Here is a 15790-nt window from a genome sequence, read left to right on the forward strand (position 1 = left end):
CATCATCACTATAACATTAACACTACATCATCACTATAACATTAACACTACATCATCACTGTGACATCATCACTATGATATCATCACTATAACATCATCACTATAACATTAACACTACATCATCACTATGACATCATCACTATGACATTAACACTACATCATCACTGTGACATTAACACTACATCATCACTATAACATTAACACTACATCATCACTATGACATTAACACTACATCATCACTATAACATTAACACTACATCATCACTATAACAGCATCACTATAACATTAACACTACATCATCACTTTGACATTAACACTACATCATCACTATGACATCAACAATATGACATTAACACTACATCATCACTATAACATTAACACTACATCACCACTGTGACATTAACACTACATCATCACTATAACATTAACACCACATCATCACTATGACATTAACACTACATCATCACTATAACATTAACACCACATCATCACTATAACATTAACACATCATCACTATAACATCATCACTATGACATCATCACTATGACATTAACACTACATCATCACTATGACATTAACACCACATCATCACTATAACATCATCACTGTGACATTAACACTACATCATCACTATAACATCATCACTATGACATCATCACTGTGACATTAACACTACATCATCACTATAACATCATCACTGTGACATTAACACTACATCATCACTATAACATCATCACTATGACATCATCACTGTGACATTAACACTACATCATCACTATAACATCATCACTATGACATCATCACTATGACATTAACACTACATCATCACTATAACATCATCACTATGACATTAACACTACATCATCACTATAACATCATCACTATGACATCATCACTATGACATTAACACTACATCATCACTATAACATCATCACTATGACATTAACACTACATCATCACTATAACATCATCACTATGACATTAACACTACATCATCACTATAACATCATCACTATGACATTAACACTACATCATCACTATAACATCATCACTATGACATTAACACTACATCATCACTATAACATCATCACTATGACATTAACACTACATCATCACTATGACATTAACACTACATCACCACTGTGACATTAACACTACATCACCACTGTGACATTAACACTACATCATCACTATAACATTAACACTACATCATCACTATGACATCATCACTAGGATATTAACACTACATCATCACTATAACATCATCACTATGACATTAACACTACATCATCACTGTGACATTAACACTACATCATCACTATGACATCATCACTATAACATTAACACTACATCATCACTATGACATTACATTTACATTTAAGTCATTTAGCAGACGCTCTTATCCAGAGCGACTTACAAATTGGTGAATTCACCTTATGACATCCAGTGGAACAGTCACTTTACAATAGTGCATCTAAAACTTAAGGGGGGGTGAGAGGGATTACTTATCCTATCCTAGGTATTCCTTAAAGAGGTGGGGTTTCAGGTGTCTCCGGAAGGTGGTGATTGACTCCGCTGTCCTGGCGTCGTGAGGGAGTTTGTTCCACCATTGGGGGGCCAGGGCAGCGAACAGTTTTGACTGGGCTGAGCGGGAGCTGTACTTCCTCAGTCGTAGGGAGGCGAGCAGGCCAGAGGTGGATGAACGCAGTGCCCTTGTTTGGGTGTAGGGCCTGATCAGAGCCTGGAGGTACTGAGGTGCCGTTCCCCTCACAGCTCCGTAGGCAAGCACCATGGTCTTGTAGCGGATGCGAGCTTCAACTGGAAGCCAGTGGAGAGAACGGAGGAGCGGGGTGACGTGAGAGAACTTGGGAAGGTTGAACACCAGACGGGCTGCGGCGTTCTGGATGAGTTGAAGGGGTTTAATGGCACAGGCAGGGAGCCCAGCCAACAGCGAGTTGCAGTAATCCAGATGGGAGATGACAAGTGCCTGGATTAGGACCTGCGCCGCTTCCTGTGTGAGGCAGGGTCGTACTCTGCGGATGTTGTAGAGCATGAACCTACAGGAACGGGCCACCGCCTTGATGTTGGCTGAGAACGACAGGATGTTGTCCAGGATCACGCCAAGGTTCTTGGCGCTCTGGGAGGAGGACACAATGGAGTTGTCAACCGTGATGGCGAGATCATGGAACGGGCAGTCCTTCCCCGGGAGGAAGAGCAGCTCCGTCTTGCCGAGGTTCAGCTTGAGGTGGTGATCCGTCATCCACACTGATATGTCTGCCAGACATGCAGAGATGCGATTCGCCACCTGGTCATCAGAAGGGGGAAAGGAGAAGATTAATTGTGTGTCGTCTGCATAGCAATGATAAGAGAGACCATGTGAGGTTATGACAGAGCCAAGTGACTTGGTGTATAGCGAGAATAGGAGAGGGCCAAGAACAGAGCCCTGGGGGACACCAGTGGTGAGAGCGCGTGGTGAGGAGACAGATTCTCGCCACGCCACCTGGTAGGAGCGACCTGTCAGGTAGGACGCAATCCAAGCGTGGGCCGCGCCGGAGATGCCCAACTCGGAGAGGGTGGAGAGGAGGATCTGATGGTTCACAGTATCGAAGGCAGCCGATAGATCTAGAAGGATGAGAGCAGAGGAGAGAGAGTTAGCTTTAGCAGTGCGGAGCGCCTCCGTGATACAGAGGAGAGCAGTCTCAGTTGAATGACTAGTCTTGAAACCTGACTGATTTGGATCAAGAAGGTCATTCAGAGAGAGATAGCGGGAGAGCTGGCCAAGGACGGCACGTTCAAGAGTTTTGGAGAGAAAAGAAAGAAGGGATACTGGTCTGTAATTGTTGACATCGGAGGGATCGAGTGTAGGTTTTTTCAGAAGGGGTGCAACTCTCGCTCTCTTGAAGACGGAAGGGACGTAGCCAGCGGTCAGGGATGAGTTGATGAGCGAGGTGAGGTAAGGGAGAAGGTCTCCGGAAATGGTCTGGAGAAGAGAGGAGGGGATAGGGTCAAGCGGGCAGGTTGTTGGGCGGCCGGCCGTCACAAGACGCGAGATTTCATCTGGAGAGAGAGGGGAGAAAGAGGTCAGAGCACAGGGTAGGGCAGTGTGAGCAGAACCAGCGGTGTCGTTTGAATTAGCAAACGAGGATCGGATGTCGTCGACCTTCTTTTCAAAATGGTTGACGAAGTCATCTGCAGAGAGGGAGGAGGGGGGAGGGGGAGGAGGATTCAGGAGGGAGGAGAAGGTGGCAAAGAGCTTCCTAGGGTTAGAGGCAGATGCTTGGAATTTAGCGTGGTAGAAAGTGGCTTTAGCAGCAGAGACAGAGGAGGAAAATGTAGAGAGGAGGGAGTGAAAGGATGCCAGGTCCGCAGGGAGGCGAGTTTTCCTCCATTTCCGCTCGGCTGCCCGGAGCCCTGTTCTGTGAGCTCGTAATGAGTCATCGAGCCACGGAGCGGGAGGGGAGGACCGAGCCGGCCTGGAGGATAGGGGACATAGAGAGTCAAGGGATGCAGAGAGGGAGGAGAGGAGGGTTGAGGAGGCAAAATCAGGAGATAGGTGGGAGAAGGTTTGAGCGGAGGGAAGAGATGATAGGATGGAAGAGGAGAGAGTAGCGGGGGAGAGAGAGCGAAGGTTGGGACGGCGTGATACCATCCGAGTAGGGGCAGTGTGGGAGGTGTTGGATGAGAGCGAGAGGGAAAAGGATACAAGGTAGTGGTCGGAGACTTGGAGGGGAGTTGCAATGAGGTTAGTGGAAGAACAGCATCTAGTAAAGATGAGGTCGAGCGTATTGCCTGCCTTGTGAGTAGGGGGGGAAGGTGAGAGGGTGAGGTCAAAAGAGGAGAGGAGTGGAAAGAAGGAGGCAGAGAGGAAAGAGTCAAAGGTAGACGTGGGGAGGTTGAAGTCGCCCAGAACTGTGAGAGGTGAGCCGTCCTCAGGAAAGGAGCTTATCAAGGCATCAAGCTCATTGATGAACTCTTCGAGGGAACCTGGAGGGCGATAAATGATAAGGATGTTAAGCTTGAAAGGGCTAGTAACTGTGACAGCATGGAATTCAAAGGAGGCGATAGACAGATGGGTAAGGGGAGAAAGAGAGAATGACCACTTGGGAGAGATGAGGATCCCGGTGCCACCACCCCGCTGACCAGACGCTCTCGGGGTGTGCGAGAACACGTGGGCGGACGAAGAGAGAGCAGTAGGAGTAGCAGTGTTGTCTGTGGTGATCCATGTTTCCGTCAGTGCCACATCACTATGACATTAACACTACATCATCACTATGACATTAACACTACATCATCACTATAACATTAACACTACATCATCACTATAACATTAACACTACATCATCACTATGACATCATCACTATGACATTAACACCACATCATCACTATGACATTAACACTACATCATCACTATAACATTAACACTACATCATCACTATGACATTAACACTACATCATCACTATAACATTAACACTACATCATCACTATAACATCATCACTATGACATTAACACTACATCATCACTATAACATCATCACTATAACATTAACACTACATCATCACTATAACATCATCACTATAACATTAACACTACATCATCACTATGACATTAACACCACATCATCACTATGACATTAACACTACATCATCACTGTGACATTAACACTACATCATCACTATAACATTAACACTACATCATCACTATAACATAATCACTATGACATTAACACTACATCATCACTATAACATCATCACTATAAAATTAACACTACATCATCACTATTACATTAACACTATAACATTAACACTACATCATCACTATAACATTAACACTACATCATCACTATGACATCATCACTTTGACATTAACACTACATCATCACTATAACATCATCACTATGACATTAACACTACATCATCACTATAACATCATCACTATAACATTAACACTACATCATCACTATTACATTAACACTATAACATTAACACTACATCATCACTATTACATTAACACTATAACATTAACACTACATCATCACTATTACATTAACACTATAACATTAACACTACATCATCACTATTACATTAACACTATAACATCACTATAACATCATCACTATAACATTAACACTACATCATCACTATGACATCATCACTATGACATTAACACCACATCATCACTATGACATTAACACCACATCATCACTATGACATTAACACTACATCATCACTATGACATTAACACCACATCATCACTATGACATTAACACCACATCATCACTATGACATTAACACTACATCATCACTATAACATTAACAAAACATCATCACTATAACATCATCACTATGACATTAACACTACATCATCACTATGACATCATCACTATGATATTAACACTACATCATCACTATAACATCATCACTATGACATTAACACCACATCATCACTATAACATTAACACTACATCATCACTATGACATTAACACCACATCATCACTATGACATTAACACTACATCATCACTATAACATTAACAAAACATCATCACTATAACATCATCACTATGACATTAACACTACATCATCACTATGACATCATCACTATGATATTAACACTACATCATCACTATGACATCATCACTATGACATTAACACTACATCATCACTATAACATTAACACTACATCATCACTATGACATCATCACTATGACATTAACACTACATCATCACTATAACATTAACACTACATCATCACTATGACATCATCACTTTGACATTAACACTACATCATCACTTTGACATTAACACTACATCATCACTATGACATTAACACTACATCATCACTATGACATTAACACTACATCATCACTATAACATCATCACTATAACATCATCACTATGACATTAACACCACATCATCACTATGACATTAACACTACATCATCACTATAACATCATCACTATAACATCATCACTATGACATTAACACTACATCATCACTATAACATCATCACTATAACATTAACACTACATCATCACTATGACATCATCACTTTGACATTAACACTACATCATCACTATAACATTAACACTACATCATCACTATAACATCATCACTATGACATTAACACTACATCATCACTATAACATCATCACTATAACATCATCACTATAACATCATCACTATGACATTAACACCACATCATCACTATGACATTAACACCACATCATCACTATAACATTAACACTACATCATCACTATAACATCATCACTATGACATTAACACTACATCATCACTATAACATCATCACTATAACATTAACACTACATCATCACTATGACATCATCACTTTGACATTAACACTACATCATCACTATAACATTAACACTACATCATCACTATAACATCATCACTATGACATTAACACTACATCATCACTATAACATTAACACTACATCATCACTATAACATCATCACTATGACATTAACACTACATCATCACTATAACATCATCACTATAACATTAACACTACATCATCACTATAACATCATCACTATAACATTAACACTACATCATCACTATGACATTAACACCACATCATCACTATGACATTAACACTACATCATCACTGTGACATTAACACTACATCATCACTATAACATTAACACTACATCATCACTATAACATAATCACTATGACATTAACACTACATCATCACTATAACATCATCACTATAAAATTAACACTACATCATCACTATTACATTAACACTATAACATTAACACTACATCATCACTATAACATTAACACTACATCATCACTATGACATCATCACTTTGACATTAACACTACATCATCACTATAACATCATCACTATGACATTAACACTACATCATCACTATAACATCATCACTATAACATTAACACTACATCATCACTATTACATTAACACTATAACATTAACACTACATCATCACTATTACATTAACACTATAACATTAACACTACATCATCACTATTACATTAACACTATAACATTAACACTACCATCACTATTACATTAACACTATAACATCACTATAACATCATCACTATAACATTAACACTACATCATCACTATGACATCATCACTATGACATTAACACCACATCATCACTATGACATTAACACCACATCATCACTATGACATTAACACTACATCATCACTATGACATTAACACCACATCATCACTATGACATTAACACCACATCATCACTATGACATTAACACTACATCATCACTATAACATTAACAAAACATCATCACTATAACATCATCACTATGACATTAACACTACATCATCACTATGACGTCATCACTATGATATTAACACTACATCATCACTATAACATCATCACTATGACATTAACACCACATCATCACTATAACATTAACACTACATCATCACTATGACATTAACACCACATCATCACTATGACATTAACACTACATCATCACTATAACATTAACAAAACATCATCACTATAACATCATCACTATGACATTAACACTACATCATCACTATGACATCATCACTATGATATTAACACTACATCATCACTATGACATCATCACTATGACATTAACACTACATCATCACTATAACATTAACACTACATCATCACTATGACATCATCACTATGACATTAACACTACATCATCACTATAACATTAACACTACATCATCACTATGACATCATCACTTTGACATTAACACTACATCATCACTTTGACATTAACACTACATCATCACTATGACATTAACACTACATCATCACTATGACATTAACACTACATCATCACTATAACATCATCACTATAACATCATCACTATGACATTAACACCACATCATCACTATGACATTAACACTACATCATCACTATAACATCATCACTATAACATCATCACTATAACATTAACACTACATCATCACTATGACATCATCACTTTGACATTAACACTACATCATCACTATAACATTAACACTACATCATCACTATAACATCATCACTATGACATTAACACTACATCATCACTATAACATCATCACTATAACATCATCACTATAACATCATCACTATGACATTAACACCACATCATCACTATGACATTAACACCACATCATCACTATAACATTAACACTACATCATCACTATAACATCATCACAATGACATTAACACTACATCATCACTATAACATCATCACTATAACATTAACACTACATCATCACTATGACATCATCACTTTGACATTAACACTACATCATCACTATAACATTAACACTACATCATCACTATAACATCATCACTATGACATTAACACTACATCATCACTATAACATTAACACTACATCATCACTATAACATCATCACTATGACATTAACACTACATCATCACTATAACATCATCACTATGACATTAACACTACATCATCACTATAACATCATCACTATAACATCATCACTATGACATTAACACTACATCATCACTATAACATCATCACTATAACATCATCACTATAACATCATCACTATGACATTAACACCACATCATCACTATGACATTAACACCACATCATCACTATAACATCATCACTATGACATTAACACCACATCATCACTATAACATCATCACTATGACATTAACACCACATCATCACTATAACATCATCACTATGACATTAACACCACATCATCACTATGACATCATCACTATAACATTAACACTACATCATCACTATGACATTAACACCACATCATCACTATAACATTAACACTACATCATCACTATAACATCATCACTATGACATTAACACTACATCATCACTATAACATTAACACTACATCATCACTATTACATCATCACTATAACATTAACACTACATCATCACTATAACATTAACACTACATCATCACTATAACATCATCACTATAACATTAACAGTACATCATCACTATAACATCATCACTATAACATTAACACTACATCATCACTATGACATCATCACTTTGACATTAACACTACATCATCACTATGACATTAACACTACATCATCACTATGACATTAACACTACATCATCACTATAACATCATCACTATAACATCATCACTATAACATCATCACTATGACATTAACACCACATCATCACTATGACATTAACACCACATCATCACTATGACATCATCACTATGACATTAACACCACATCATCACTATGACATCATCACTATGATATTAACACTACATCATCACTATAACATCATCACTATGACATTAACACCACATCATCACTATAACATTAACACTACATCATCACTATGACATTAACACCACATCATCACTATGACATTAACACTACATCATCACTACAACATTAACAAAACATCATCACTATAACATCATCACTATGACATTAACACTACATCATCACTATGACATCATCACTATGATATTAACACTACATCATCACTATGACATCATCACTATGACATTAACACTACATCATCACTATGACATTAACAGTACATCATCACCATAACATTAACACTACATCATCACTATGACATCATCACTATGACATTAACACTACATCATCACTATAACATTAACACTACATCATCACTATGACATCATCACTTTGACATTAACACTACATCATCACTATAACATCATCACTATGACATTAACACTACATCATCACTATGACATTAACACTACATCATCACTATAACATCATCACTATAACATCATCACTATAACATCATCACTATGACATTAACACCACATCATCACTATGACATTAACACCACATCATCACTATGACATCATCACTATGACATTAACACCACATCATCACTATGACATCATCACTATGATATTAACACTACATCATCACTATAACATCATCACTATGACATTAACACCACATCATCACTATAACATTAACACTACATCATCACTATGACATTAACACCACATCATCACTATGACATTAACACTACATCATCACTATAACATTAACACTACATCATCACTATAACATCATCACTATGACATTAACACTACATCATCACTGTGACATTAACACTACATCATCACTATAACATCATCACTATGACATTAACACTACATCATCACTATAACATCATCACTATGACATTAACACTACATCATCACTATAACATCATCACTATAACATCATCACTATGACATTAACACTACATCATCACTATAACATCATCACTATAACATCATCACTATAACATCATCACTATGACATTAACACCACATCATCACTATGACATTAACACCACATCATCACTATAACATCATCACTATGACATTAACACCACATCATCACTATAACATCATCACTATGACATTAACACCACATCATCACTATAACATCATCACTATGACATTAACACCACATCATCACTATGACATCATCACTATAACATTAACACTACATCATCACTATGACATTAACACCACATCATCACTATAACATTAACACTACATCATCACTATAACATCATCACTATGACATTAACACTACATCATCACTATAACATTAACACTACATCATCACTATTACATCATCACTATAACATTAACACTACATCATCACTATAACATTAACACTACATCATCACTATAACATCATCACTATAACATTAACAGTACATCATCACTATAACATCATCACTATAACATTAACACTACATCATCACTATGACATCATCACTTTGACATTAACACTACATCATCACTATGACATTAACACTACATCATCACTATGACATTAACACTACATCATCACTATAACATCATCACTATAACATCATCACTATAACATCATCACTATGACATTAACACCACATCATCACTATGACATTAACACCACATCATCACTATGACATCATCACTATGACATTAACACCACATCATCACTATGACATCATCACTATGATATTAACACTACATCATCACTATAACATCATCACTATGACATTAACACCACATCATCACTATAACATTAACACTACATCATCACTATGACATTAACACCACATCATCACTATGACATTAACACTACATCATCACTACAACATTAACAAAACATCATCACTATAACATCATCACTATGACATTAACACTACATCATCACTATGACATCATCACTATGATATTAACACTACATCATCACTATGACATCATCACTATGACATTAACACTACATCATCACTATGACATTAACAGTACATCATCACCATAACATTAACACTACATCATCACTATGACATCATCACTATGACATTAACACTACATCATCACTATAACATTAACACTACATCATCACTATGACATCATCACTTTGACATTAACACTACATCATCACTATAACATCATCACTATGACATTAACACTACATCATCACTATGACATTAACACTACATCATCACTATAACATCATCACTATAACATCATCACTATAACATCATCACTATGACATTAACACCACATCATCACTATGACATTAACACCACATCATCACTATGACATCATCACTATGACATTAACACCACATCATCACTATGACATCATCACTATGATATTAACACTACATCATCACTATAACATCATCACTATGACATTAACACCACATCATCACTATAACATTAACACTACATCATCACTATGACATTAACACCACATCATCACTATGACATTAACACTACATCATCACTATAACATTAACACTACATCATCACTATAACATCATCACATCATTAACACTACATCATCACTGTGACATTAACACTACATCATCACTATAAATCATTAACACTACATCATCACTATAACATCATCACTATGACATTAACACTACATCATCACTATAACATTAACACTACATCATCACTATAACATTAACACTACATCATCACTATAACATTAACACTACATCATCACTATAACATTAACACTACATCATCACTGTGACATTAACACTACATCATCACTATGACATCATCACTGTGACATTAACACTACATCATCACTATGACATTAACACTACATCACCACTATAACATCATCACTATGACATTAACACTACATCATCACTGTGACATTAACACTACATCATCACTGTGACATTAACACTACATCATCACTATAACATTAACACCACATCATCACTATGACATTAACACTACATCATCACTGTGACATTAACACTACATCATCACTATGACATTAACACTACATCATCACTATAACATCATCACTATAACATCATCACTATAACATCATCACTATGACATTAACACCACATCATCACTATGACATTAACACCACATCATCACTATGACATCATCACTATGACATTAACACCACATCATCACTATGACATCATCACTATGATATTAACACTACATCATCACTATAACATCATCACTATGACATTAACACTACATCATCACTATGACATCATCACTATGATATTAACACTACATCATCACTATGACATCATCACTATGACATTAACACTACATCATCACTATGACATTAACACTACATCATCACTATAACATTAACACTACATCATCACTATGACATCATCACTACGACATTAACACTACATCATCACTATAACATTAACACTACATCATCACTATGACATCATCACTTTGACATTAACACTACATCATCACTATGACATTAACACTACATCATCACTATAACATCATCACTATAACATCATCACTATAACATCATCACTATGACATTAACACCACATCATCACTATGACATTAACACCACATCATCACTATGACATTAACACCACATCATCACTATGACATCATCACTATGACATTAACACCACATCATCACTATGACATCATCACTATGATATTAACACTACATCATCACTATAACATCATCACTATGACATTAACACCACATCATCACTATAACATTAACACTACATCATCACTATGACATTAACACCACATCATCACTATGACATTAACACTACATCATCACTATAACATTAACACCACATCATCACTATAACATCATCACTATGACATTAACACTACATCATCACTGTGACATTAACACTACATCATCACTATAACATCATCACTATGACATTAACACTACATCATCACTATAACATCATCACTATGACATTAACACTACATCATCACTATGACATTAACACTACATCATCACTATAACATTAACACTACATCATCACTATAACATTAACACTACATCATCACTATAACATTAACACTACATCATCACTATAACATTAACACTACATCATCACTGTGACATTAACACCACATCATCACTATGACATCATCACTGTGACATTAACACTACATCATCACTATGACATTAACATTACATCACCACTATAACATCATCACTATGACATTAACACTACATCATCACTGTGACATTAACACTACATCATCACTGTGACATTAACACTACATCATCACTATAACATTAACACCACATCATCACTATGACATTAACACTACATCATCACTGTGACATTAACACTACATCATCACTATGACATTAACACTACATCATCACTATAACATCATCACTATAACATTAACACTACATCATCACTATGACATTAACACAACATCATCACTGTGACATTAACACTACATCATCACTATGACATTAACACTACATCATCACTGTGACATTAACACTACATCATCAATATAACATTAACACTACATCATCACTATGACATCATCACTATGACATTAACACTACATCATCACTATAACATTAACACTACATCATCACTATGACATCATCACTATGACATTAACACTACATCATCACTATGACATTAACACCACATCATCACTATGACATTAACACTACATCATCACTGTGACATTAACACTACATCATCACTATGACATCATCACTATGACATTAACACTACATCATCACTATGACATTAACACTACATCATCACTATGACATGAACACTACATCATCACTATGACATCATCACTATGACATTAACACTACATCATCACTATAACATTAACACTACATCATCACTATAACATCATCACTATGACATTAACACTACATCATCACTATAACATCATCACTATGACATCATCACTATAACATCATCACTATGACATTAAGACCACATCATCACTATGACATTAACACTACATCATCACTGTGACATTAACACTACATCATCACTATGACATCATCACTATAACATTAACACTACATCATCACTATAACATTAACACTACATCATCACTATAACATCACTATGACATTAACACTACATCATCACTATAACATTAACACTACATCATCACTGTGACATTAACACTACATCATCACTATTACATTAACACTACATCATCACTATAATATTAACACTACATCATCACTATAACAGCATCACTATAACAGTAACACTACATCATCACTATGACATTAACACTACATCATCACTATGACATTAACACTACATCATCACTGTGACATCATCACTATGACATCATCACTATAACACCATAACTATGACATTAACACTACATCATCACTATGACATTAACACTACATCATCACCATGATATTAACACTACATCATCACTATAACATTAACACTACATCATCACTATGACATTACCACTACATCATCACTATGACATTAACACTACATCATCACTATAACATCATCACTATAACATTAACACCACATCATCACTGTGACATTAACACTACATCATCACTATGACATCATCACTATGACATTAACACTACATCATCACTATGACATTAACACTATAACATTAACACTACATCATCACTATAACATCACTATGACATTAACAGTATAACATTAACACTACATCATCACTATGACATTAACAGTATAACATTAACACTACATCATCACTATAACATCACTATGACATTAACACTACATCATCACTATGACATTACCACTACATCATCACTATGACATTACCACTACATCATCACTATGACATTAACACTACATCATCACTATAACATCATCACTATGACATCACCACTACATCATCACTATGACATTACCACTACATCATCACTATGACATTAACACTACATCAGCACTATAACATTAACACTACATCATCACTATAACATCATCACTATAACATTAACACTACATCACCACTGTGACATTAACACTACATCATCACTATGACATCATCACTGTGACATTAACACTACATCATCACTATGACATCATCACTGTGACATTAACACTACATCATCACTATAACATAATCACTATAACATTAACATTACATCATCACTATGACATTAACACTACATCATCACTATAACATTAACACTACATCATCACTATAACATCATCACTATAACATTAACATTACATCATCACTATGACATTAACACTACATCATCATTATAACATTAACACTACATCATCACTATAACAGCATCACTATAACATTACCACTACATCATCACTATGACATTAACACTACATCATCACTATGACATTAACACTACATCATCACTATAACATTAACACTACATCATCACTATAACAGCATCACTATAACATTAACACTACATCATCACTATAACATTAACACTACATCATCACTGTGACATCATCACTGTGACATTAACACTACATCATC

General features: G+C 35.6%; 1 protein-coding gene across 1 annotated transcript in view; it reads right to left on the minus strand.

The window, feature by feature from the left end:
• LOC124013889 (voltage-gated potassium channel subunit beta-2-like) overlaps window positions 1-15790 on the minus strand; it is a 116927-nt gene that overhangs the window by 42707 nt on the left and 58430 nt on the right. The window lies entirely within an intron of this gene.

Source organism: Oncorhynchus gorbuscha, linkage group LG25, assembly GCF_021184085.1.
Source record: "Oncorhynchus gorbuscha isolate QuinsamMale2020 ecotype Even-year linkage group LG25, OgorEven_v1.0, whole genome shotgun sequence".
NCBI lineage: Eukaryota > Metazoa > Chordata > Actinopteri > Salmoniformes > Salmonidae > Oncorhynchus > Oncorhynchus gorbuscha.